Genomic DNA, 25,592 nt, shown 5'->3' on the forward strand with positions numbered 1-25,592 from the left:
CAGGATGACCAAATTCTCTTGGTAGTTTAAGAATAAAGGCCATATGGACACATCTTTGTATGAGTGGTTCCTGACCTGGGACCTATAGAGACATCAAATCTGAAAAGTCCTGGCCACCACCCAGCACCATGACCAGGTACTATTTGGTCTTGCCACTTGGACTCTATAGTGGCAGCACCTATGTTCAGACAGACTACAGCCAGCATGCAGGGAAAGTCAGTCAGCCCATGCTATCCACCAGAATGTTCTACTGCTGTGTATAGTGTAGTTGTCAAGGTCATTTAAATCTTCCAGACAGGGTCTCAGGATCAGGGCTATGTAGACATTCAAGCCAGGCCCAAGAGTGATAACTCCCTCTAGTAAGATTAGCCAGGCACAGTGCCCAAGCAGATACACTGCTCAGAATTCCAGGTCAGAGGTTCATTGTATATTTCTGCAGAACCAAGAGTGTGAAGGTAGCAGGCCCTGGGCAGACCAGTACACCTGGCCTTGACCTTAGTGGAGTAAATTGATTGTCTCTCAGTGAGGCAATCTTGGAGTAAGACAAGATTCTGAGGCTAGAAACAACAGGGTTTGGACTCCACCTTCCCTACATAAGCTGATTCTGTGTTTCCAGCTGTCATGGCATATCTGTGTATTTGCTTTCTACCCTTGGAGTAAGTCCAAGGCCTCAACCTGTTCCCAACGCCTCTGCTTACTTCCAGAGAACTGGTAGTTTCAGCTGGGTAGAACCATGCCCACTGGTTCTGCCGTATCTACTCAAGGGCATTTGTCGTGGCTTTCCTGTCCCTGTCTTCTGTACCACCAGTTTCCCGTTTCTCCCAGAGTGTGCTCAACAGTCTTTATGTTTAAATTGGCCCTCCACTTTCCTCGTCCCCCAGGACAGAGGAGCGAGGATCAGATGTTCCCCACACTGAAGTACTTCTACACACCTTACCTTGATATGGGAACAGTCTGACCAGAAGGAGGGGGGCAGACAGGAATTTCACTTCTCAGCTGTGAGCCTGAATCCTGGAGAGCAAGTGGACACCCTGGGTGGAAGAAGCTGCTGCAAGCTCTGGGAAGTGAGATGGTTAGAGGTCTCAGGACAGGGGAAGGAGGGCAGGAGGTGGTCCTGGATAAACAAGGGCTAAGAGGATTCAGCATAGCACTTGTTAGGAAGCCGCTTGAAGCCTTAGCAAAGCAGAGAGCAGCAGAAAGCTAGAGCTACTAACTCTGCCTTTGTGGTTCCCCCTCCCAGACTAGACATCTCAGTATCAGCATGAACTTGCTTTGAGCCAAGCACTGCTCCCAACTCTTCTCACAGATCATGAAAGCCATACTGAATAGGACCAGACAGTTCCAAAGCAACTTTACTGCACTCCAGAAAAATGCTCCAGAATCTTCATAAGAACTCAGAACTGTGAGGGCTGTCCAGCATGTGTGAGGCCCTGGGACTGAGCCCAAGTATTATAAAAGACAGACAGACAGACAGACAGACAAGCAGGCAGATAGACAGACAGGCAGGCAGGCAGGCAGGCAGGCAGGAAGGCAGGCAGGCAGGCAGACAGGCAGACAGGCAAGCAGGCAGGCAGGCAGATAGCAAGCAGACAGGAGAGCAGGCAGGGAGGGAAGCATGCAGAAAGACTAAAGGCAGGGTAGCAGGCAGGGAGGGAGGGAGGCATGCAGGCAGACAGGCAGACAGACAGACAGAAAGAGAGGGAGGGAAAGAAAGAGGGTGGAAAAATAAATAGGTGCAATATTTCTACAGGCTGGGCACAGTGTTGTAATCCCCATAATTATGAAACTGAGGCAAAAAAAGAATTACAGAAGTCCATTGCCAGCCTGGGCTACACAGTGAAACCCTGTCTCAAAGCCTAAGATTGCTTGGTGGGTAAAAATGCTTGCTGTGTATGAATAGCAATCTGAGCTCAGACCCCAGAACTCATGTAACAAGCCAGGGGAAGTCCTGAATATTCCAGTAACCTTGTTGTGGGGAGAGGTAGAAACAGGAAGAATGCCAGGGCTAGCTAGCTGCCAGCCTATGTTGGGAAACCCTGTTACCTAACAAAGCAGTATACCATGTCCGAATAGCGTCTCTGAGCTTGGTACAAAATGGAGGACTCCCTGTTCCAGCAGGGGTTCCCCTTCTCTGACCTTGTCTGGGGAGCCCTACTCCCCACATCATCTACCTGAGAAAGGTTACATAACCCTAGGAAAACCTACAAGTTCACCTTCCTCTTTCCCAGTAAGAACCAGCCCAGCAAGTACCTGGGATTCCTGGAATGCCTCTCCACATAAATGAAGTATTGACACTACTTTAAACTCTAGCGGGTGATTTTTACATTCACCCTGAAAACCCCTTCCCACTCTTCAAGGTTCATATAGAGACCTTGGTCGCTCTGAATAAAGTGTATGTGCACAAGCTAAGATCATCTGAAAGAGCTGTTTCATTAAAATCCTCATCCCCCCCACCCAGCCCCGCCCCACCCCTGGCATTCGCTCCCAGCCAGACTAGGATCCTGCAGACCCCACTTATTCCAGAGTCCCCTTCATCCTTCCAGCCAGGTATGCTGTGGCACCTTGACAGCCTGAAGGAGGAAAGGGAGGACATAGAACCACAACTGGACCCCAACACACATACCACAAGCCTAGCTCAAAATCTGTGAGCTTCAGGTTCACAGAGAGAATTTGGCCTCAAAGGAGTAAGGAAAGCATAGAGGGGCAGAGGAGGATCCAGTGCCCTCTTCTGACTTCTGCTGTGTCATGTGCACTCACCACACTCATACACCACACACGTGCACACATGAAGTAAATAAGTACATACACAAACAAATTCAAAGTAAAACAAAAGCTGCAGAACCCAAAGCGACAATGCAAATATTTAACAGGCAGTGGAAAGGGACATCACAAAAAAAGGGCAAAAAGCCAGTCCAATTGGCTGGTTCAAAGCCGTAGAGCAGAGGGAAGAGACAGGTGGCCAGGCTTATGGCTAGAGGAGTGGAGGGCAGTTATCCTAGGATACATGAAGGATCCAGGGAAAGGCCTCACCCCCACTCCGCCTCAGGCATCCATTCTTTTGGGGGCTCCTGTGCTTCCTCTAATCTCTTTCCTCCTCTCCAGCCTTTCTAATTGAGAAATATGTAGACATTCAGAAGCATCTTTTGAATTTGAGCTTTCAGCTTAGCCAGTTATTGTAAAGCAAACACCAATAAAGCCGGTGCAGATAGATCATCCCTCTGCCTCCAGGCTCCCTTCCCTGCCACCCTGCCACCTGCAGCCCAGACACCATGCCTCCATTCCCTTAAACTGCTTGGCAAAGTTCCACATCACACTATCTGAGGTCATAGGGCATCCAGTGGACAAGGCTATCTATATACCTGGCGGTGGTTACTGCTGCTGCTGCTGCTGCTGCTGCTGCTGCTGCTTGCTGCTGCTGCTGCTGCTGCTGCTTTTCCTCCTCCTCCTTATGGTCCTAAGAATAAAACCACATCCCCCAAATGCATCTGAGAGGTCTTTTTTGTTACACTGTAAAATCTACTCCATGAACGGATGCTCTTCATTCCTTCCTACTGTGGATGAAACATTTTCCTTCCTTTTAAGGGTCAAAAGGGACAGCTTGGACCACAGAAGTAGGTAGCCTCAACCTTAGTCACTTCCTGTTCACAGAATGGAAGCTCTAAGTCTGAGATCAGTCAAAATCCTGTGAGGTTACAGATGACTTGTTGCTCCACCCTCAAAAGGAGAGGGAAGACCCACCGTCGCCTTCTGTAAGGCCCCATTGGCAGGATCTGGCCACCACCAAAAACTTTGACAAAGTCTGGCAAAACCAACTCAAAAGAAGGATAGGTCTGTTTTGGCTCACCATTTGAGGGTAGATTCCACTGCAGGAAGAAAGGTATTTGGTGGTAATTGAATACTGTCCTTGGTGGGGGTTGTCTTAGTTACTTCTCTATTGCTGTGACAAAATCACATGACCAAAGCAACTTTCTAAAAGAAAGCATTTAATCTGGCAATCATGGTTCCTGGGGGCTATAAGCCATTGTAATACCTATTCTTTATACACCGTCCCACCTGTGGGATTCTGTTATAGCAGAAAAGGGACCAAAATGCTACTTCCAACCTCTTACCCTTCCCAGGCCCATTCGTCGATAAGGAAACTGGAGGAAGTGAAGAAACTTGGCCAGGGTCACAAAGGACATATCAGACACGGGAGGGATGGTCCTGAAGTCCATACTCTTGGCCTTCTGCCATGTGGAGAGAAATCAAGAAGAAAATATATCTGCAATACATAAATCAAACAGTGGGTTTGGTATTGGTATTCGATAGATAAGAGAAGGTGAGACAAGGCAAAGGATGGGCCCAGTCGCCACAAAAGAACGAGCAGGAACGTTTAACTATAAATATATTTAAAAGCATCCTATCTCAGTGGCAGACAGAATGAAAATCAAGGCTTCAAGTGGTGTCTTAGTTAGGGTCTTACTGCTGTGAACAGACACCAGGACTGAGGCAACTTATAGAAGAAAAAGTTTATTGGGGCTTACAATTTCAGAGGGTGAGCACATGGCTACCATGACAGCAAGTATGTCAGCAGGCAGGCAGGTAGGCATGGGACTAGTGCAGGAGATGAGAGCTTACATCTTGATCAGCAAGCACCAGGCACAAAGAGAGGGAAGGAGGAGAGGAGGAAGGGAAGGAGAGAGGGAGGGAGGGATGTGGAAGGAAGAAGAGAGAGAGAGAGAGAGAGAGAGAGAGAGAGAGAGAGAGAGAACTAGCTAGAATATCAAAGGCTAGAATATCAAAGGCTGGAATCTCAAAGCCCACCCTCAATGATATACCTCCTATAAAAGGCCAAACCTCCTAATTCTTCCTAAACAGTTTCACCAACTGGGAAGCACATATTCAAAATTTGAGGCTATGTTTAAATCACCACAGGCCCTGAGAATATTGTGAAGAATATCTCTTCTGTATTCATCTGCAATGCACACACTAGTAGAAGTGTAACATCAGAGGCTAATGGTATACATCTTTCATCTTTCGGGGGCATTGCACTATCATCATCCAAGATGACTACACTAGTAGCAGTGTTATGAGCTTATGAAACTCCAAATGCTTAGTGTGACATTTGGTGTCATCCATTTTTTGATGTGTGAAGCTATGTGTTGGTGATTGTTTGGTGGGCAGCTCAGCAGTCCCTCACAGCTTAAAGTAGGCATGCTTTCTCATGTGCAAGATTTCATTTCACACTTGTAACTCTGTAGCCCCTGGAAAAAGAGCCCCACAAGAACACCAAGCTAACAACCATAACATATGCAGAGGACCTAGCAAGACCCATGCAGACCCATGATTGCTGCTTCAGTCCGTGAGCACCTCTGAGGCCTGCTCAGTTGATTCTGTGGGCCGTGTTCTCCTGGTGTCCTCAAGCCCTCTGTATCCTACAATCTGCCCTCTCTTCTGTGGGGTTCCCATAATGCTTGCCTCTGCTCTCATCAGCTACAGGAGGAAGACTCTGATGACAATCGGATTGGGCACCAATCTATGAATATGATAGAATATCATTAAGAATCATTTCATTGCCTTTTTTTTTTTTTTTTTTTTTTTTTTTTTTTTTTTTTTTTTTTTTTTTTTGCCAGTTGTGTTTGGTTCTGCCCTAGGTCTTTGAGCCATTCAGCTTCCTGTTCCTGGCTGCTGTGGGGAGCCAGGCAAAAGTCAAGGCAGGTCAGGGTCTGTTGGCAGATTTCCTGGCCTGCGGAGGCATGCATGGAGCCTCAAAGGGAGGGGCTGAAAGTTCTATTGACCTTGGTGGAAGGAACAAGGAAGTTTTTGAATAGGAACAGATGTACCGTATATATTTCAGCAGTTGTTTCTGCAACTTGTGGCTTTTTTCCCCCATGGTACAGTGGGGTATAAAAGGGCTATGAAAAGTAAACACGGAGCTGCTGCGGCGCGCACTGGCAGTCCTCCCTAATCTATCTCTTGTCTTTGTATCTACCGTTCCTATAATCATCCTCACTCCCCGATCGGGGAAAGTTGATTTTGTGCTGGTGGATCCGGCACAGTCTGCCATGGGCTCCCTCTCATGGTTAGAACAGTTTTGAGTTGACCACTCCTACAAGCTCCGAGCCACCATTGTCCCATCACATCTTGCAGGCAGGACAGGCAGCAGGTTGAAGTTTCATGGTTAGGTTGGTGTCCCAGTCCTACCACTGGGAGTGTTGCCTAGTTACAAACGATGGCCAGTTCAGCTCCGTATCCTCCGCACTAGAAGTCCTCCCTAGGATCACCCTCACAGGTTCCAGGAAGTCTCCACTGCACTAGGTTTCCACATCACCCCAAAATGTCCCCCCCACCCCGCTGTTCTAGCAATCTTTCTCTTGGGGCATTTTAAGTCAGGTATTTGTTTCATTGCTGTTATTGATATATAGCACATCTTTATATAGTATATTGATTTCTCAGCTATGTGGTTTATAAATACTGTTTCCCAATTCATATACTGTCTTTTCGCTGTTCATTGTTTTCTTTTGGTGTGCATAAAAATCATACCCAACAAATTATTAACAAATATAGACAGATATCAGGTACCAAAGTTAAATCAGGAACAGATACACCATCTAAACAGTCTCATAACCGCTAATGAAATAGAAGCAGTCATTAGAAGTCTCCCAACCAAAAAAAGCCTAGAACCAGATGGTTTTAGTGCAGAATTCTATCACACCTTCAAAGAAGACCTAATACCAATACTCTTCAAACTATTCCACAAAATAAAAACAGAAGGAACACTATCCAATTCGTTCTATGAAGCCACAATTACACTGATACCAAAACCACACAAAGACCCAACAAAGAAAGAGAACTTCAGACCAACTTCCCTTAAGAATATTGATGCAAAAATACTCAATGAAATTCTCGCAAACTGAATCCAAGAACACATCAAAACAATCATTCACCATGATCAAGTAGGCTTCATCCCAGAGATTCAGAGATGGTCCAATATATGAAAATCCATCAATGTAACTAAACTCAAAGAAAAAAAAACTTCAATATCATGAAACTTTTACTCCATTTTCTTCAAGAGCCTATGGTTTCAGTCCTTTTTTCCCCTCTTTCATCGTGTGTGTGTTCATGTGTGTGTATGTATGTGTGAGGGCACACACATGCATATGTGGCACATGTGTGCACATGTATGTGGAGACCAGGAGTTGATGACAGGAGTCATCTCATCTACATAATTCACCAAGTTAGTACCTCTCAGTCAAGCCCAGAGTTCACTAATATAGCTACTCTTGCTAGCCACCTAGCTGTGGGAATCCTCTGTCCCTGCCTTCAGAGGCTGGAATTACAGGCAGATGATACACGCAAATAAATCTTTACCTTTATGACCAATTGATATCTGACAGCAGTGCAAGGCTGCATGATGGGAAATGACAGCATCTTTGATGATCTGAGCTGGGAGAGCTGAATATCCACATGCAGAATGGCATTTGATTCCTAGCTTATAGCATAGAGAAGAGCTGAAAGGGGTGAAAGACCTGAACATAAAATCTGGAGGGAGGCGCTGGGGAGGCAGCTCTGTGGTTTAAGCACAAGCTCTGCAGATGTGAAGAAGGGAATTAGGATCCCCAGAAGCCACACAAATGTGAGGGTTCTCTAACATATAACTGCCCAGAGCCCTTGCTATAACCCCCCTTTTAGACAGGGCTCACGAGGCTTAAGTTGGCCTCAAGCTTACAGAGGTGCTGCCCTTGAAATCTTGATACTTGCGCTTCCACCTCCCAAGTGCTGGGCCACAGGCATATGCTACTAGGCTAGTCATCCTTTTCACTTCTATCTAGGGCATCCGTTTCATCTACTCTTTATTTAAGATTATAATTATCTGATTTATTTTTATTATTTGTATTTTAATTATTTACATTGACTATTATTGATTTTATTTAGAATTATTATTATCTTCCTTTTCTTACTCTAATACAGGTTTGCCAATTTTGTTGACTTTTCAAAAATAGGAGGTCAGCTTTATGTCTCTGTTGTTTTTCCTTTTGTATTCCATTTACTTCTGGTAGAACATTTTGCTTTATGGTTTACCTTGGTGTTATTTTTTAAGTTTTTGTTCTTTGGCATTTTTATAGATGCATTAAATACATGTTAACCATATCTGCCCCTAATTCTTCCTTCCAACTCCCCTCTGCTCCCTTCTCTAATGTATCTTTTTCTCATCTTCAATTTCTGTCTTTTGGTCTATAACGCACTGAGTCTAATCAATGATATCCACATGCTATGTGCATGACTGTGAGGTTATCCACCCAGGCATAGGCAACTTTCCAGTTGCCACCCCTCAAGAAAAAATGACTCTCTCACTTGTCATGGCCTTCAGTTATCAATAGTTCTTCAGCTAGAGGTGGAGCCTCAGGAACCCTGTTCACATCCATGCTGAAATTTTCAAGTAGGTTGGTCTGCCTCAGGTAAGCATAGCTGCTGTGAGTTCATGTGTGCAGCAGCCATGACCTGTCCTGAGTACAGCATTTCACAGTGCTCCTGCCCACCTCTGGCTTTTACTTTCTTTCTACCTCTCTTCCGTGGTGTCGCCTGAATCTTGATAGAAGCAGGGCATACAGATGCTTCACCTATGGGTGAGTAGTTACAATCACTTCTAAACTCTCTGAAGCGCTTTACGTCTCTACATGAGAGAGTAGCAGAAGTGTATGAACTAAAACATACATGTTTGATGGCATAAAGACTGCACTGACTTAAAGAGCTTGTGATCAGATGATGAATCCCCAGAAAGGCAACACGACTCGGCCCAGGTCTCAAGATATGTTCACCTTTAAAACTGACAAATTTGATAAGACTGTTTGGAGCAAGAAAAATCAATGCAAAACTTCACGATGGGGTATGTCAACGCTGCAAAGAAGTTCTTGCATGGTGTATAAAACATGGCAAATACAAACCACTGCCAAAGCCTAAAAAATGTATTAAATGTTTACAAAAGGCAGTGAAAGATTTTGGCCACATGTGTAGACCACGTGCCTTTGATGTTTGTGAACAATGTGGAAAGGTATTGTTGTTCAGTTTAATAACGAGCCCATCCGTGTTCGTTGCTGTTCCATTCACAAGAGCTAGGAAATGGAATCAACATAGATGTCCTTCAGCCTCCAAATGGATAATGAAAATGTAGTGCGAGTACACTATGGAATACCATTCAGCTGTAAAGAAAAATGAGACCATGGACTTTGACGGCAAATGGGTGAAAATAGAGTTTGCATTAGTGATATAGCCCAGACTCAGAAAGACAAACATCACATGTTCTCTCTCACTGAAGACTCATAGCTCCAAATAAAATAATAAAGAAAATAAAGAAAAGGACATAGCCTGGAGTAATTTCAGAAAAAGCAAAAAGGGACCACTGCTGGTGTAGGGGACGGGGGAAGCAATAAGGGTGAAAATATCAGGATACAAATGATCTGGTGAGAGAATTGGGAAGAGGGGGCTCAAGGAGATGGAGTGAGAGAAATACAAAAGGAGGAGGGTAAAATAACACTATAATAATGATATCTCTAAAAAGTCAGAAGGAATGATAACTATTTACATTTAAAAAACCCATAATACACATAAGTCTGTGTAAACAAATACACATATGTAGTTTAAATGAATTTTCCTCATCTGAGTTGGCAACACTTCCTCCAAGAGCCAAATCCCACCTAGCCAAATCACCAGGCATGAGACTCCCTCTTGGGAGTTGTTGGCCAAGGTTGTTCAAGAGATTCCCCCAAAATTACAGGGTATTACCACTACTTTGGCTGGCCCCAAGAGGAGGAAGATAAATTTCTATCACTAAGATACAGTGCATTTTAGACACAGGACCCAGAAGCACATGAACTGGAATTAACCTGAATGCCAAGGTACTGTGCAAGCCTTCAAAAGAAGTAAGCAATCAAAAGTTCTATCCAGCTATGAATTGCATCACTGGTCAACATGGCAAGATAGTGACACACATGTCTTGATGGCTACCAACAGCTCTCTAATTGGACTTAAGATTCACTCAACAAGAGAGAGATCATGCCCGGTACTAGAACCAACTACATGGGGCTAGCTAAGTCATGGATCCTGGAGGACCACCCACAGCCATCACGTTAATAAAATAAAAGAAAAGAAAAAATGTTAAAATAATAATAGTGTCTTTTTTTATCAATTCTTTAAAAATTTTGTATATTTTGATCATATTAATCTCCACAAACTCTTCCAAAAATCCTTCCTCCCTCTGTACCCATTCATCTTCATGTTTTCTTTTTCTCCCTCTTCCTCTCTCCCTTTCTTTAAAAAGAAAAAAAGAATCATTCTTGTTTGTGTTGACCCATTGCTCCTGGGTATGGAGGCCTGTGCTAGAATGAGATTCTATACCGGGTAGCACACCTGTTAGATTTAGGAGCACTGAGTAAAGAGACAGAAAACAGAAAGAGACCAGTGCCTGACCGTATCAGACGGGACTGTGTTTCAAACAGCAATGTTCAGGTGCTCTCCTGAAGGAATGCGTTCTGCATGCGTGGAAGGTAACTGGGACTCTGTATATATGGCAGGTAGGGGGCTTGGGAATGAGATCGGTGCAGTTCCTAGGTCAGTAGGTGCAGTACCTGTGGGTCTTCGTCTCTTCTTCTGGAGGTATTTGTTCAGACAAGGCGAATTGTCTTGGAAGATAGACTCTCTCAGAAAATGTTCTCTGGGCTGTGGCTGGCCAATTAGATTGAGCAAAGTCAGCTGTAATCTCATAGGAATACTGTTTTTACAACAGAGGCGCTCAATCATCCCAGACCCGGAAGCATGGAGAAGTGGGGAACAGGGCCTGGATTCTTTCCTAACTGCCTCGTGCTGAAGGGATAATGGTAAGAGAAAGGGGGAAGAATGAGGTCTTCAGGGTCTTTTTTGACTTTAGATATTTCTTGGTTCCTTAAGCCTGTGTGTTGGCTTTTGGGGCTCATCTGGTTGCCAGACTATGAGGGGTTGATAGTCCTCAGTTAGGAAGAGATGATCTCGACAGTGGTCAACAACAGGCCTCCGGATCCTACTCTACAGATTTATAATGTGCCCAGTTTCTGTTGATGACGACTCAAGACAGACTCTAGAGACCTGTACAGTTAGGTTCTGTGTTGTTGCCAGTAATTCATAACACCATCTGAAAGACACTAACTGGGCCTCCCTGTGTGCAGGTTGTCCTCTTAGACTGTACAAAAGCTATAGTTTCCTCCCCAGCCCCAGAAATTGTGTTACCTTGGATTCCAGAGCAAGGAACTTCCCATTTAATATGTGAGTGGTGGGGACTGGAGAGATGGATCAGCAGTAAAGAGCACTGGCCACTTTTCTAGAGGTCCTGAGTTCAATTCCCAGCAACCACATAGAGGCTCACAACCCTCTGTAACAGGACCTGATGCCCTCTTCTGGTACACAGGTGTACATGCAGACAGAGCATCATATACATAAATAATTTTTTAAAGACTTTTAAAAGATTTGAGCAATGGTTTTGGTGGGGAGAGTCAGACAGAGTAAGGACTGACAGTCATGAAGAAGTGTTCTATAACTGAGGGGAGATTCTGAAGCAGGGAAGGCACCAGATAACCCCTAATGTTATAACAATAGTCAAGGAAAAGAGGACCAGAAGGGCCTTCTCTCCCAACCCCAATTGTGTGTGTGTGGGGGGGGAAGGAGGGGGCAGTGGACAAAAGGCCCACCAGGAAAAGGAAAGCAAATCAATAGTTATATGATAAGATTCAGGAATGGCAAACATCACTGATGTCATTGTCCAGGGTACAAGGAGGCTAGATTTGCATTAAAAGGTGAGTCACAAGGTCTCCACAAGGTCTCCGTTCTCCTTTAAGTTAGCCTGTAAACAGGCTTTTGGCTGAGAGAGTTTGGAACCCGTGGCAGGTGAGGGATCAAGCTTAAAAGAATGAGGGTCAGATCCAGCCTCCGAGGCATCCCTCGTGTTTCAGATTGACCAAATGTACCTAGCAAGTAGGACAAGCATCCCCAGACTCGGACCTTCCAGGACTCAAGAAATCTCCCAGTCTGTGGAAAATTCGGAGTTTTGGAGTCTGTGGGGGCCTGTGAAAAGTTCCTGGAACTTTCAATCGAATCTCAAAACCGAGAAGAACTCCTGTGAGGCCCGGAAACCTAACCAGGGAGCTTCCTAGTTAGGTCCCATGAATTACCCTGACAGAAATAGCCTCTTATTTGGAGGTCCGACTGTGTCGGGATGAAGCAGAGAAAAGTCTTACATTTTCACAAAGGAAGGGAGATGATATAGACATCCCACTTAGGGCAGAGAGCTCGTATTCTCTGCACATTTACCAATTGTGGGTCTCTGTTGATTGCCATCTTCTCTGAAATGCTTCTCTGAGGAAAGTTGACAGGTGCACTCACTGGTCGGGCATTCCAGGCCAGACTCCATGGGATCAGTGTGGTAGGTGGGTCGGCTGATAGGTGAGAGGGTGAGCGCGTATTCTCCATGTATAATACTTTCTTTGAGATATAAAATTAAGAACTTTACTCCTTCTTAAATGCAGCTCTGTAGGAGTTTGTTGCCTTTTTTTTAGTACTTTCTATTTGGAACACCAAACATTTTGACGTCTTTGTTTTATTTTCATTTATCTTAGAACATTTGTCAATTCCTTTGTGCTGTAGTCATTGATTGGTTGTTTTAGAATGTGTTGTTTCAGGCTGGAAAGATGGACTGCTCTTCCAGAGGTCCCGAGTTCAATTCCCAGCAACCACTTGGTGACTCACAACCATCTGTAACAGGATCAAATGCCCTCTTCTGGTGTGTCTGAAGACCGTGACATACTCACAAATATAAAATAAGTAAATCTTAAAAAAAAAAAAAAAAAAAAGTGGCCGGGCAGTGGTGGCACACGCCTTTAGTCCCAGCACTTGGGAGGCAGAGGCAGGCGGATTTCTGAGTTCGAGGCCAGCCTGGTCTACAGAGTGAGTTCCAGGACAGCCAGGGCTATACAGAGAAACCCTGTCTTGAAAAACCAAAAAAAAAAAAAAAAAAAAAAAAAAAAGTATTGTTTCATATCCTCATTCTTTGTTATTTTCCAGGTTTTCTTTTACTCCTGATCTTTATTTATGTGGTTAGACAAAACACTTGGTCTGGTTTGCACCTTAAACATTTTGTCATTATTATGTATATTGTTTGTGCATGGTACAGTGTTGCATACATACATTTTATACATATGTATCCTGTGTATTGAGCATATACCCTCATAGTCCTATTTATCTTTCACATTTTCTTTATCCATTCCTGTTTTTGCAACTTAGGTTGGTTCCCTGGGTTAGCTATTGTAACTAGTGCTCTGATACACTGATGTCTAAGGAGAGCTTCTCTCAGATGCTCCTGGGTAAGTATGTAGATTGCTGGACTGGATCATATTGTAGATATATTGTTAGTGTTTTAGGCACCTCCATGTTAATTCCCATAATGGCTGGATTAGTTAATACCTCTATCCTTGCCAGCATCTGTTGTTACCTGCCACTCTGACTGAAGTGAGATATAATCTCAATATAGTTTTTAATTTACATTTCTCTGACAGCTGGTGATGTTAAACTTATTTTCTTTGTCTTTCTTTTTTTAATTTTTATTTTGTTTATTCACTTTACATCCTGATTTCAGCCTTCTCCCTGTTTCACACCTCTCCTCCTCAGAGAAGAGGAAGCCCCCCACCATGGGTACCAACCCACTCAGGCTCATCAAGTGGTAGCAGGACTAAGCACATCCTCTCCCACTGACGACAGACCAGACAGTCCAGCTAGGGGAATGAAATCAAAAAGCAGGCAACAGAGTCAGAGACAGCTCCTGCTCAAATTGTTAAGGGATCCATTTACATGAAGACCAAGCTGTGCATCTGCTACATATGTGTAGGGAGCCTAGGTCCAGCCCACACATGCTGTTTGGTTGGTGGTTCAGTCTCTGTGAGCCCTCATGGGCCCAGGTTAGTTGACTCTATAGGTATTCTTGTGGTATCCTTGACACCTCCAGCTCTCTCAATCCTTCCCCTCGAGCCCCCCCCCTTCACAAGACTCCCCAAACTCACTGTGATGTTTCTGTGTATCTATATGTCTGCTTCCATCAGCTGCTGGATGAAGCCTTTCAGAAGACAACTATGCTAGGGTACTCTAGCATAGCAAAGTATCATTAATAGTGTCAGGAGTTGGCTCCCCTCCCATGGGGTGGTTCTCAAGTTGGGATAGTCATTGGTTGGCCATTTCCTGCTCCATCATTATCCCTGTACATCTTGTAGGCTGAGCAGGTTTTGGATTGAAGATTTTGTGGGTAGTTTGGTGTCCTTCTCCCTACACTAGAAGTCCTGCTTGGCTACAGGAGGTGGTCACTTCAGTCTCCATAGCCCCTGTTGCTAGAAGTCTCAGCTAAAGTAATCCTCATAGACTCCTGGGAGACTTCCCATTCCCAGATCTCTAATCCTAGAGACACATCCACCAATTTCCATTATCTCTCACAGCTCTCTCCTTCACTCACACTTGATCCCCATCCCTGTTCTTCTCCTCAGTCCCCCCCTGCCATCCAGTTCCCTCCCTCCACCCATCTCCAATGTCTATTTTACTTCCCCTTTTGAGTGAGATCCATGCATCCTCCCTTGGGCCTTCCTTCTTGCTTAGATTCTTTGGGTATATGGAGTATAGTGTAACTATCCTGTACTCTATGGCTAATATTCCCTTATAAATGAGTACATAGCATGTGTGTCTTTCTGGGTCTGGGTTACCTCACTCAGGATAAAATGTTCTAGTTCTATCTATTTGCCTGCCAATTTCAGGATATCCTTGTTTTTGATAGCTGAGTAGTATTCCATTGTGCAAATGTACCAGATTTTCTTTATCCATTCATTCTTCAGTTGAGGGACATCTGGGTTGTTTCCAGTTTCTGACTATTACAAATAAAGCTGCTATTAATATAGTTGATCTAGTGTCTTGTCGTATGGTGGGTGGCTGTATGCCCAGGAGTAGTATAGCCGCATATTGAAGTAGAATTATTCCTAATTTTCTGAGAAACCACAAGATTGATTTGCAAAGTGGTCATACAAATTTGTATTCCCACCAGCAATGGAGGAGTGTTCCCCATGCTCCACATCCTCGACAGCATGAGCTGTCACTTGAGTTTTTTGATCTTAGCCATTCTGAGGTGTTTAAGATGGAATCTCAGAGTTGTTTTGATTTGCATTTCCCTGATAGCTAAGGATGTTGAACATTTAAGTGCTTCTCGGCCATTAGAGATTCCTCTATCGAGAATTCTCTGTTTGGCTCTGTACCCCATTTTAAAATTGGGTTATTTGGTATGTTGATGTCCAATTTCTTGAGTTCTTTATATATTTTGGATATTAGACCTTTGTCAGATGGAGGGTTGGTGAAGATCTCTTCCCAATCTGTAGCCTGCCCTTTTATCCTACAGATGGTGTCCTTTGCCTAACAGAAGCTTTTCCGTTTCTTGAGGTCCTATTTATTGTTGATCTTAGAACCTGAGCCATTGGCATTATGTTCAGGAAATTGTCTTCTGTACCAATGTCTTCTATTAAATTTAGTATATCAGGTTGTATGTTAAGGTCTTTGATCTATTTGGACTTGAGTTTTTTGCAAGGTGATAAATATGGATCTATTTGCATTCTTTTAGAAGTAGACATCCAGTTAGATCAGCACCATTTGTTAAAGATGCTTTCTTTTTTTTCCATTGTATGGTTTTGGCTTCTTTGTCAAAAATCAAGTGTCCATAGGTGTAGGGGTTATTTCTGGGTCCTCTATTACATTACACTGGTCAACCTGTCTGTTTCTATATGAATACCATCAGTTTTTATTACTATGGTTCTGTAGGACAGCTTGAAATCAGGGATGATGATACCTCCAAATGTTGTTTTATTGTACAGGGTTGTTTTAACTATCCTGGTTTTTTGTTGTTGTTGTTGTTTTTGTTTGTTTGTTTTTTTTTTTTTTTTTAGTTTTAGTTTTTTTCCATATAAAGTTGAGAACTGTTCTTTCTAGGTCTATAAAGAATTATGTTGGAAATCTGATGGGAATTGCATTGAATCTTTAAGCTGATTCTGATACAATGGCCATTTTTCCCATGTTAATCCTACTGATGCATGAACATGGGAGATCTTTCCATCTTCTGATATCTTCTTCAATATCTTTCCTCAGAGACTTGAAGTTCTTGTCATACAGATCTTTTACTTGCTTGGTTAGAGTTACTCCAAGATATTTTATATTATTTGTGGAAATTGTAGAAAGTATTGTTCTCCTGATGTCTTTCTCAGTCTGTTTACTGTTTGTATAAAGGAGGGCATCTGATTTTTTTTTTAATTAATTTTGTATTCAGGCACTTTGCTGAAGGAGTTTTTTAGCTGTAGGAGTCCTCTAGTAGAGTTTTGGGGGTCACCTGTGAATCATATCATCTATTAATATTGATACTTTGACTTTTTCCTTTCCAATTTGTATTCCCTTGATCTCCTTTGTTTGTCTTACTGCTTTAGTAAGAACTTCAAGTATATTGAATAGATAGGGGAAGAGTGGACAACTGTGTCTTGTTCCTGATTATAATAGAATTGCTTTAAGTTTCTCTCCATTTAATTTGATGTTGGCAATTGGCTTCCTGTATGTTCTGTTTATTGTGTTTAGATATGTGTCTTGTATCCCTGCTCTCTCCAAGACATTTAACATGAAGAGCTGTTGGATTTTGTCAAAGGCTTTTTCAGCATCTGAGATGATCATGTGATTTTTTTTTCTTTCAATTTGTTTATATGGTGAATAACATTGATGGATTTTTGTATATTGAACCACCCCTGCATTCCCAGATTAAGACTACCTGATTATGCTGGATAATGTTTTTGATGTGTTCTTGGATTTGGTTTAAGAGTATTTTATTGAGTACTTTTGCTTCAATGTTCATAAGGTCAATTGGTGTCTAATTCTCTCTCTTTGTTGAGTCCTTCTGTGGTTTAGGTATCAGGGTGACTGTGGCCTCATAGAATGAGTTTGGCAATGTTCCTTCTGTTTCTATTTTGTGGAGTATTTGAGGAATATTGGCATTATCTCTTCTTTGAAAATCTGGCAGAATTCTATGCTAAAACTATCTGGTGCTGAGGTTTGGGTTTTTTTGCTTTGTTTTTGTTGTTGTTGTTTGGGTTTTTGTTTTGTTTCTTTTTTGGTTGGGAGACTTTTAATAACTGTTTCTACTTCCTTAGCAATTATAGAACTATTTAAATTGTTTACCTGATCTTGAGTTAACTTTGGTAAGTGTCTCTATCAAGAAAATTGTGCATTTCATTTAGAGATCCCAGTTTTGTGGAATATAGGTTTTTGAAGTAAGACCTAATGATTCTTTGGGTAATTTTGGTATCTGTTGCTATATCTCCCTTTTCATTTCTGATTTTGTTATTTGGATACTGTCTCTCTACCTTTTAGTTAGTTTGGCTAAGGTTTTGTCTTCGTTCTTTCCATATTTATTTATTTATTGCCACTTATGCTGAGACCTTCCCAATCATTTCTTCAGCTCATTTATAGATTGGGTTCTTTAGTTTCTCATCATTTATGGAGGTTTTCCCTCCTTCCCTCCTCATCTTACTTTTGAGTTCTTTGTATACTGTAGATACACAGATGAGCATCTGCCAGAGTGCCTTCCATTCTGTGAGCTGTCCCCATTCTACTCACTCATTTTCTTTGCTGTGCAGAAGCTTTTTGCTTCCAATAATTCTATTTGTCAGTTGTAGGCATTCTTCCCTGACCAACCAGAGCCCAAGTCAGAAAGCCTTTGCCTATGTCTGTATCTTGAAATGTTTTTCCTACTTTTAATCTTCTTAAAAGTCTTAAGATCCAAGGCATGCTGTGTGAGCCTGAAAAGAGTATGTGTTCTGATCACACTGAACAGAGCATTCTGTTGTTGTTGGTTAGGTCAGTAGTTTACAGGGTTAGTCCCAATCTCGTAATGAGGGCTTGGGAGATTTCTTGAGAACTGCTAGTCCTCGGTGGGTTCGAATGGCAATAGCAACAATAGAGTAGACACACTCAGTAGCAAGAAGTGAAGGCATGTAAGCAAGAATCCCTACTTTTTCCTTGAACCTTTATCTGTCTAGGTCTCTATTAGGAAATTCTGCCCACTGTGAAAGAGTTCTTACTCTGTCAGTTAACTCTTTCTGGAAGCACTCTCACAGACCTAATTAGAAACCAAAGGCATATCTTTTAGCTTAGATTTCATGGGTATAGATGCCCTGTCTTTATTGAGTTATACTTTCATAACTTAAGTTGATTTCCTTATTTCATTTAGTTCTTTGTGTTTGTTCTCTTGGAAAACATTCATGTCTTCTTTGATTTGTTTGGGCATAGTTATAACCATTCATTTTAATTCCTCAGACATTCTTCCAAGTTTTTCTCATTGGGGGCCATTACAATGGGATTAGTAACTTTTGTAGACATGTTGTCTTAGTTTTTTGTTTTGTTTTTGTTTCTATGATGATACTTACACATCTAGAATTACTTTGTTTATTGGGTCTTTCTTTCCTGTCCTTGCTTCCTTGCTTCCTTGCTTCCTTCCTTTTCAATCTACCTTTCTTCCAGTGGAGGTATTTGCAAAATCTAGAAGAGAATGAAGTTGCAGTAGGGTTGTAATTTTGTTCTCCCTGGAACTGTTTAGTGTTTAGGCCTTGGGGTCTGTCTATAGTCTTCCTCTAAGAGTCCTCTACAGTTTGAAATAACACATCGCTTTCTGAAGGTCAACAAGCTCCTTGCTGATCTCTGCCTTGGCTCCTGTTTAGTGTAACAGTTCATACCTGGATACCTTACCCTGGATCATCTCAGTTCTGATATCCACTTCTATGGTGTCCCACACACTTGGGTGGGGCAGTGGGCTGTGAGAGGCAGCTGGGTACTTGGTTGAGCACAGGCCTCAAACCCTGGATACCCTAAAGAGACGGTAGATGTTCAGCCTAGCTCTTGGGCCCTGGTTCCTTTCACTCAGGACAGCCCTCTACAACCCCTTCCAAAGAGAGGTTAGTGTCATGTAGCACAGGTAGAGGGCGTGACTATAGGCCGCAGAGCCTCAAGAAATCTCCATATTCATGGATTGCCCAAAGGCCAGAGGGCATAGCCAATTAAGCATTCCTTCCCAGACCCTCCTCCTACCTGCAAAAGGTATTTAACTTCAGGCCTGCCCTGAGGACATGGGGTATAGATTCATCCACTTTCCACCATGACAACAGACCTTTTAAAACCATGGACTTCCTCTTGTCTTTGGGGCCTGTCAGGAAGAACCATAGAGGGGGCCTTCCACCAATGAGCCACAGCCCAATCTCCCGCCAGAGGACCTCTCTGCGTTTCCAGCCATGGAGCCTACCAACTCAAGCAAGCTAGCTGAGTCAGCCATGACCCAGCCAAGCGAGTCACCTCAACCAAGAGTCTTATCTACCCCTCAAGATGCCACCGGAGCTTCTCTCCCTCACCCCTCTCAGCTGCAGGCCAGTCCAGCCCGTATGCTCCCCGCCTCAGTCCTTCTGCGGTCTCCCAACGGTGCCTAGGTGCCCAAGGGCTAGCCAGTCTCAATCCAAGCAATCCTCCACGGGACCTCAGACACACAGGACCTCAGACTGGGTTCTTCCCATGCCTGGAGCGGAACTCAGTGGCTTCCCCTAGCCCGGTATCCGCAGGCCACCACCGAGTGGAGTGAACTCAGTCAAATTCCCACACTTCTGCCCCCCTGAGCCACCTGGGGCGGCAGACACAGGGGACCCACAACTCAGCCCAACAGAGCCCACATCCACACGTGAGCTCCAGCCCCACAACTTGAACTCCATACATCTGGGCACCATACTCTTGATCATCTCTCCCTGGGTCCACAACTCCTGATGAATATTAAGGGACCTGTGGACCTGGCCATTTACCATGGTTCATCTCTACACTCTTTCTTGGGTCAGCAGCTTCACTACATGTATCATGGGATTCCTTGCACCCGTACGCCTTAGCCTAGGTAACCTCTGGAATTATCTCTAGGTCCGCAACTTCTCCCTCATGTGGAAGGACTCACCATGGCTTGGTGTTTTGCCCTGGGTCAGCTTCATTCCCCTTCTTGGGTCCAAAGCTTTGATCCTAATTCTCTATTTTCCTCATTTTAAAACTTTTCTTATAGAACCCTGATCATTTTGAAATTTTTAAAAGTAACTCACTGATACCTTCATTAAGGCTCAGTTTCTGTATTTATCTTATTCTTTTGATTGAACCATGTTCACTTGTATTAGTGCCACATGATCTGTTTGTATCTTTAACTCAAAGCAGCCCCCTTCTCGGGTCTTTTTAAATGTATTTCACATTGAGATACCTAGCCAGCTCATGCGTCTTCTCTGGGTTGGTGTGTAATTTCCTCATGACAGAGCTTTCCTGGTTTAGTTTTCAGTACTGTGATTCTTTCCTTCTTCTAGGGAATATATTCAATACTGTCACTGCAACAAACCGCTGGGCTCTTGGTTATTGTCCACAGTCTCTAAACAGCCAAAGCTTATTTCTTCAACACTTCAAATCAGATGAGACAACAGCAGCCTCCCAGGTCGCCAGGAAGCTGGCAAGTTCTCTGTATGTTTCACTCTTTTCTTTGCCTCTGAAAGAGGAAGTAGAGAGTTGGTTTTCTTCAAGAGGAAACTGGTTTCTGACTCTAAGGAACAGCTAGAACACATAAGTCAGTTTCAGTGGGACTGGACTTGGCTTGACCTTGCCTGGGGATTTGTGACTGAAATGCAGAGTATTCCCAAAGGTATTTTGGACCATGTGTTGTTCAGTTAGTGTCTTTGTGAGGTAATTAGCTCTTTGAGCTCTTTTATAGAATTGTATTCCATTTCATGACATTGTAATTTATAGCACTTAGAAATTCAGCCTTGTTGATTCTGGTGAGGCATACCTCAAAAATCTCTGAACTTGGTGGGAGAGGTGAAGGCAGGGGGATCAGGAGCACAAACTCCCAACTAATAAGACGTTCAGGCCAGTTCAGACTACATGAGATTCTGTCTCAAAAATAAATGAAATTCACCCCCCTAACATCTTAAAAGTTTGTTTTTCTGATACATTTAAATGCAACTGAGTTTTTCCTGTTGATATCTTAGAAAAGAGACAAACATTTAAAGCACTTTTAAAATTTTGCCTGTAGTTTTTTCTGTGTGGGGGGGAAGATAATCTGTCTTACCCTTGCCTCAACTGAGTCTTCCAAGTGTCATTTTTCTTTCTTTATTCCTAGATATGTTAGTCACAGGTCTTTATCATGCTCTACACTGGACTAAAGATAGTCTCCTCTATTGCTAGTGTGATTAAAAAATGGACTTTTACCAGAGACCACCCTACCTAGGGATCCATCCCATCTGCAGACACCAAACCCCAACACTATTGCTGATGCTAAGAAGCGCTTGCTGACAGGAGCCTGATATAGCTGTTCCCTGAGATGTTCTATCAGCACTTGACCAATACAGATGCAGATACTCACAGCCAACCATCAGAGTGAGCCCAGGGTCTCAAACAGAAGAGCTAGGGTAAGGCTGAAGGAGCTGAAGGGGACTGCAACCCCATAGGAAGAACAATATTAACTAACCAGACCCCCCAGAGTTCCCAGGGACTAAACCACCAACCAAAGAGTATACATGGAAGGATTCATGGCTCAAGATACATACGTAGCAGAAGATGGCCTTATTTGACATCCATGGGAGGTCCTGTGGAGGCTTGATGCCCAGTGTAGGGGAATGCTAGGATGGTGAGGTGGGAGTGGATGAGTGGGTGGAGGCTAAGGCGAGGGAAGAGGAGGAAGGGATGGAGCATTGTGGATGGGTAACCAGGAAGGGGGATACCATTTGAAATGTAAAGGAATAAAATGATTAATTTAAAAAAATGGATTTTTATTGAAAGATTTATAGAATATACTTTGATCATTTTCTCTTCCCCCATTCCTCTCAGATCTTCCCCAATCGGCCTGAGTCTGCAGATGCAGCAAAAAGCTGCAGGAATCTCACTGAGAAGTTCTTTGGTGAGTTTCTCTCTATGAAGTCACCACAAGCAAAGCTCAGCAATGCAATGTAAGGTGAACCAATACATGTGTGTGGCAGTGAAGACTGGCAAGTAGGAGCAAAGCAAGTCAATGCTTGAGTTCCCACTGTCTGTGGGGTCATATTTATATTCCTTCTAAACACCATGCATCCTTTCACATAATTGCTATAGCAAAATAGGCTTTCACCTGTGTTTGCTTCAGCAAAACATTCGTTCACCTGTCTGCCCCAGCAAAACATCATTATAACCTAAGTTGCCAAAGAAACCAGAAATGTCCACTTTAGTGGATAATCTTTTCAATGTGTTCTTGAATTTAGTTTGCAAGTATTTTATTGAGGAATTTTGCATCCATGGTCATTAGATGTATTGGTCTATAATTTTCTTTTTAAAATTGTAGATATATTTTATTTGCTTACATGTATAAATATTTTGCCTGTATGTGTATGTACACCCTGTATATGACTGGTGTCTGGGGAAATCAAAAGAGGGCTTCAGATCCTCTGGGACTGAAGTTACAAATGGCTGTGACCCACCATGTGCATGCAGGGAATTGTATCTGGATCTTCTTTCTGAAAGAGAAGCAAGTGCTTTCAACCCCTGAACCATTTCTCCAGCCCTGTGCTTTTCTGTTTGACCTTCGTCTGACTTTGGTATCAGAGTTGTGCTGCCTTTGTAAGAAAAATTTGGAAATGTTACTCTATTTTCTATTTTGCGGAATAATTTGGAGAGTATTGTTGTTAGTTCTTTGAGAGTTTTGTAGAAGTCTGCATTGAATCTCTCTAGCCCTGTGGTTTAAGTTGGGAGAGTTTTATTTTCTAATAAATTGTAATTAAAATAGAATCACATCACTTTTCCCACTTCCTCCCTCCGGCCTCTCCCATGTACCTCCACTTTTAAACTGATAGCCTCTTTTTCTCTGTTTTTTTTTGTTACACACACACACACACACACACACACACATATATACAGAGAGAGAGAGACAGACACACAGAGAGACACACAGAAACAGAGGGAAAGACAGAGAGAGATACATAAATATATAAATGCAACCTGTTGGGGTTATTTTTATTTGTGTGAATATAGTTTAAGGACTGTATTGGATAACCAATAACAGGGCTCATGCCTGGAAAAGGCTAATTCTTCCTCAGTTAGGAAAGTTTTAATTATTGTTTCACCCTGATTGGCTGTCATGAGTCTATTTAAATTATTTATTTCATCTTTGATTTAGTTTTAGACCTTATATATCTTGAAATTAATTGATTTCTTTTATATTATCCACTTTGCTGAAATATAGGTTTGTAGAGTGTGTCCTTATGATTCTGTTATATGATGTTATAATGTCTGTTGTAATGTGATATCTGCTATAACATCTCCCCTTCATCGATAATATTATTAATTTGGGTCCTCTCTCTTTTGGTTAATTTGCCTAAAGGTTTGCCAATCTTCTTAATCTTTTTAAAGAACAAACTCTTTATTTAATTGGTTCTTTGTACTGTTTGGTTCTGTTTCTATTTCATTAATTTCAGCCTTGGGTTTAGTTATTTCTTTCTGTCTACTCTTTTTTGTGTGTTGATTCTTGTTTTTTTCTGAAGCTTTCAAGTGTATCATCATGACGTTATTAATTTGAGAGCTTGTGAATTTTTTTAATGTAGGCACTTAGAGCTATAAATTTTCCTCTTAGAACTGCCTTTATTTTGTCCCATAGATTTTTGGCATGCTGCGTTTTCTTTTTTATTCTATTCTAGGAATTTTAAATTTTTACCTTTGATTCAATAATATCATTCAATAGTGTGTTGTTTAATTTCCATGAGTTTGTGTATTTTCTGTAATTTCTATTGCTTTTGTACCCAGCTTTATTACATCATGTTCAGACAGAAAATAGCATGTGCTTTTAATTTGTTCTATATTTGTTCAGACTTGCTTTGTGTACTAATATGTGCTTGATTTTGGAGAAAGTTCCATTGGCTGCTGAGAAAAACATGCATTCTTTAGTGTTTGGATGGGGTGTTCTGCAGATATCAGTTGGGTTCATTTGATTTATGGTGTCATTTCATTCCAGGGTATCTCTGTCTTATTTATATTCTAATGACCTGTCTTTTTTGTGAAAGTGTGATATTGCAACAAGCAGTTATCACTTCATTGGTGATAACTGTTCATTCATTCAGTGTGATTTTAGATCTAATAGTGTTTCTTTTATGGAACTGAGTGTCCCTATGTTTGGTGCATATATGTGTAGGATTGTAATACCCTGTTGGTGGAATTTTCCTGGGATGTGTATGAACTGTCCTCATTTCTTCTGACTATTTTTGATTTGATATTTATTTTGTCAGATATTAGAATAGTTACACATCCTGTTGCTTAGTTCCATTGGTTTGGAATACATTTCCCATCCTTTTACCATAAGGAAATATCTATCTTTGATGGTGATACTATCTTTGATGGTGAGGTGAAGATCTGGGAAACATCAAAATATGTATCTTCTTTTCCAGTTCAGTCTTTTAGTGTGTGTCCTTTGGGGGAAGCGGGGTTGGGAATCATTAATGTTCAGTTAGTACTGAGAGACATGTATAATTCTTGTCATACGTGAATTTGTGTGTGTGCGTGTGTTTTCAGATCTCTTTTGATTACCTATCTGGCATTGCCTATCTGTTCCTTGTGCCCTCTTGAATGTTTAATCCTTCTCTTCAGATTGAGTAGTCCTTCCAATATCTCTGTAGAGCTGGCTTTACCTCATAAATCCCTTTAATTAGTTTTAATGATAGAAAGTTTTTGTATCTTCTTCCATTTTAATAATTTTGTTGGGTATAATAGTTTGGTTGACATTTATGGCCTTTCAGGACTTGTAGAGCATCTTTCAGACATTTCTGGCTTTAAAGGTCTCTGTTGAAATATCTATGGGGTGTTATTCTAATAGACTTTCCTTTACAACTAACTTGACGTTTCTCCATTAAGATCTCAATGTTCTTTGTTCTGTGTTTTCGCTTAGAAAAACTCTCTTTGTTCTGTGTTTTCATCTTAGAATATAATATGCCAGGGAGAAATTATTTTCTGGTCTTTTCTATTTGGTGTCCTCTGCAGGGTTCTCTGTGACCAACATCACTGGCAGAGTAATGATTCAAGGGAAGAGAGAAGATAGTTTGGTTTGTATAGTTTATGTAACTGGGAGCAGATATGGCTGAGAGTCTGGTGGCCTTTGCACTGTGTAGTTGAGACCACACCAGAATCTCCTCAAATCTTTATTAACGAGCTTGGCACACTATAGAACCCATCTTTATAGGAGTCACATGTAGCCAATCTATAGAACTCATCTTTATGGAAAATGTCACACGTACTTTACAAAGTCTTGATATAGTCATGTCCTAAGCTTTATTGTGCACACAAGATTGAGTTTTTTTGTTTGTTTGTTTGTTTGTTTGTTTTTCGAGACAGGGTTTCTCTGTGTAGCTCTGGCTGTCCTGGAACTCACTCTGTAGACCAGGCTGGCCTCGAACTCAGAAATCCGCCTGCCTCTGGCTCCCAAGTGCTGGGATTAAAGGCGTGCGCCACCACTGCCCGGC

At 42.3% G+C, this 25,592-nt stretch overlaps 1 pseudogene; it reads left to right on the top strand.

Annotated features, from left to right (window-relative positions):
* The first annotated feature begins 8,745 nt into the window (after positions 1-8,745).
* Positions 8,746-24,728, top strand: LOC143433995 (uncharacterized protein C9orf85 homolog pseudogene; annotated as a pseudogene).
* The last annotated feature ends 864 nt before the right edge of the window (positions 24,729-25,592 follow it).

This window comes from Arvicanthis niloticus, chromosome 1 (assembly GCF_011762505.2).
Source record: "Arvicanthis niloticus isolate mArvNil1 chromosome 1, mArvNil1.pat.X, whole genome shotgun sequence".
Classification (NCBI taxonomy): domain Eukaryota; kingdom Metazoa; phylum Chordata; class Mammalia; order Rodentia; family Muridae; genus Arvicanthis; species Arvicanthis niloticus.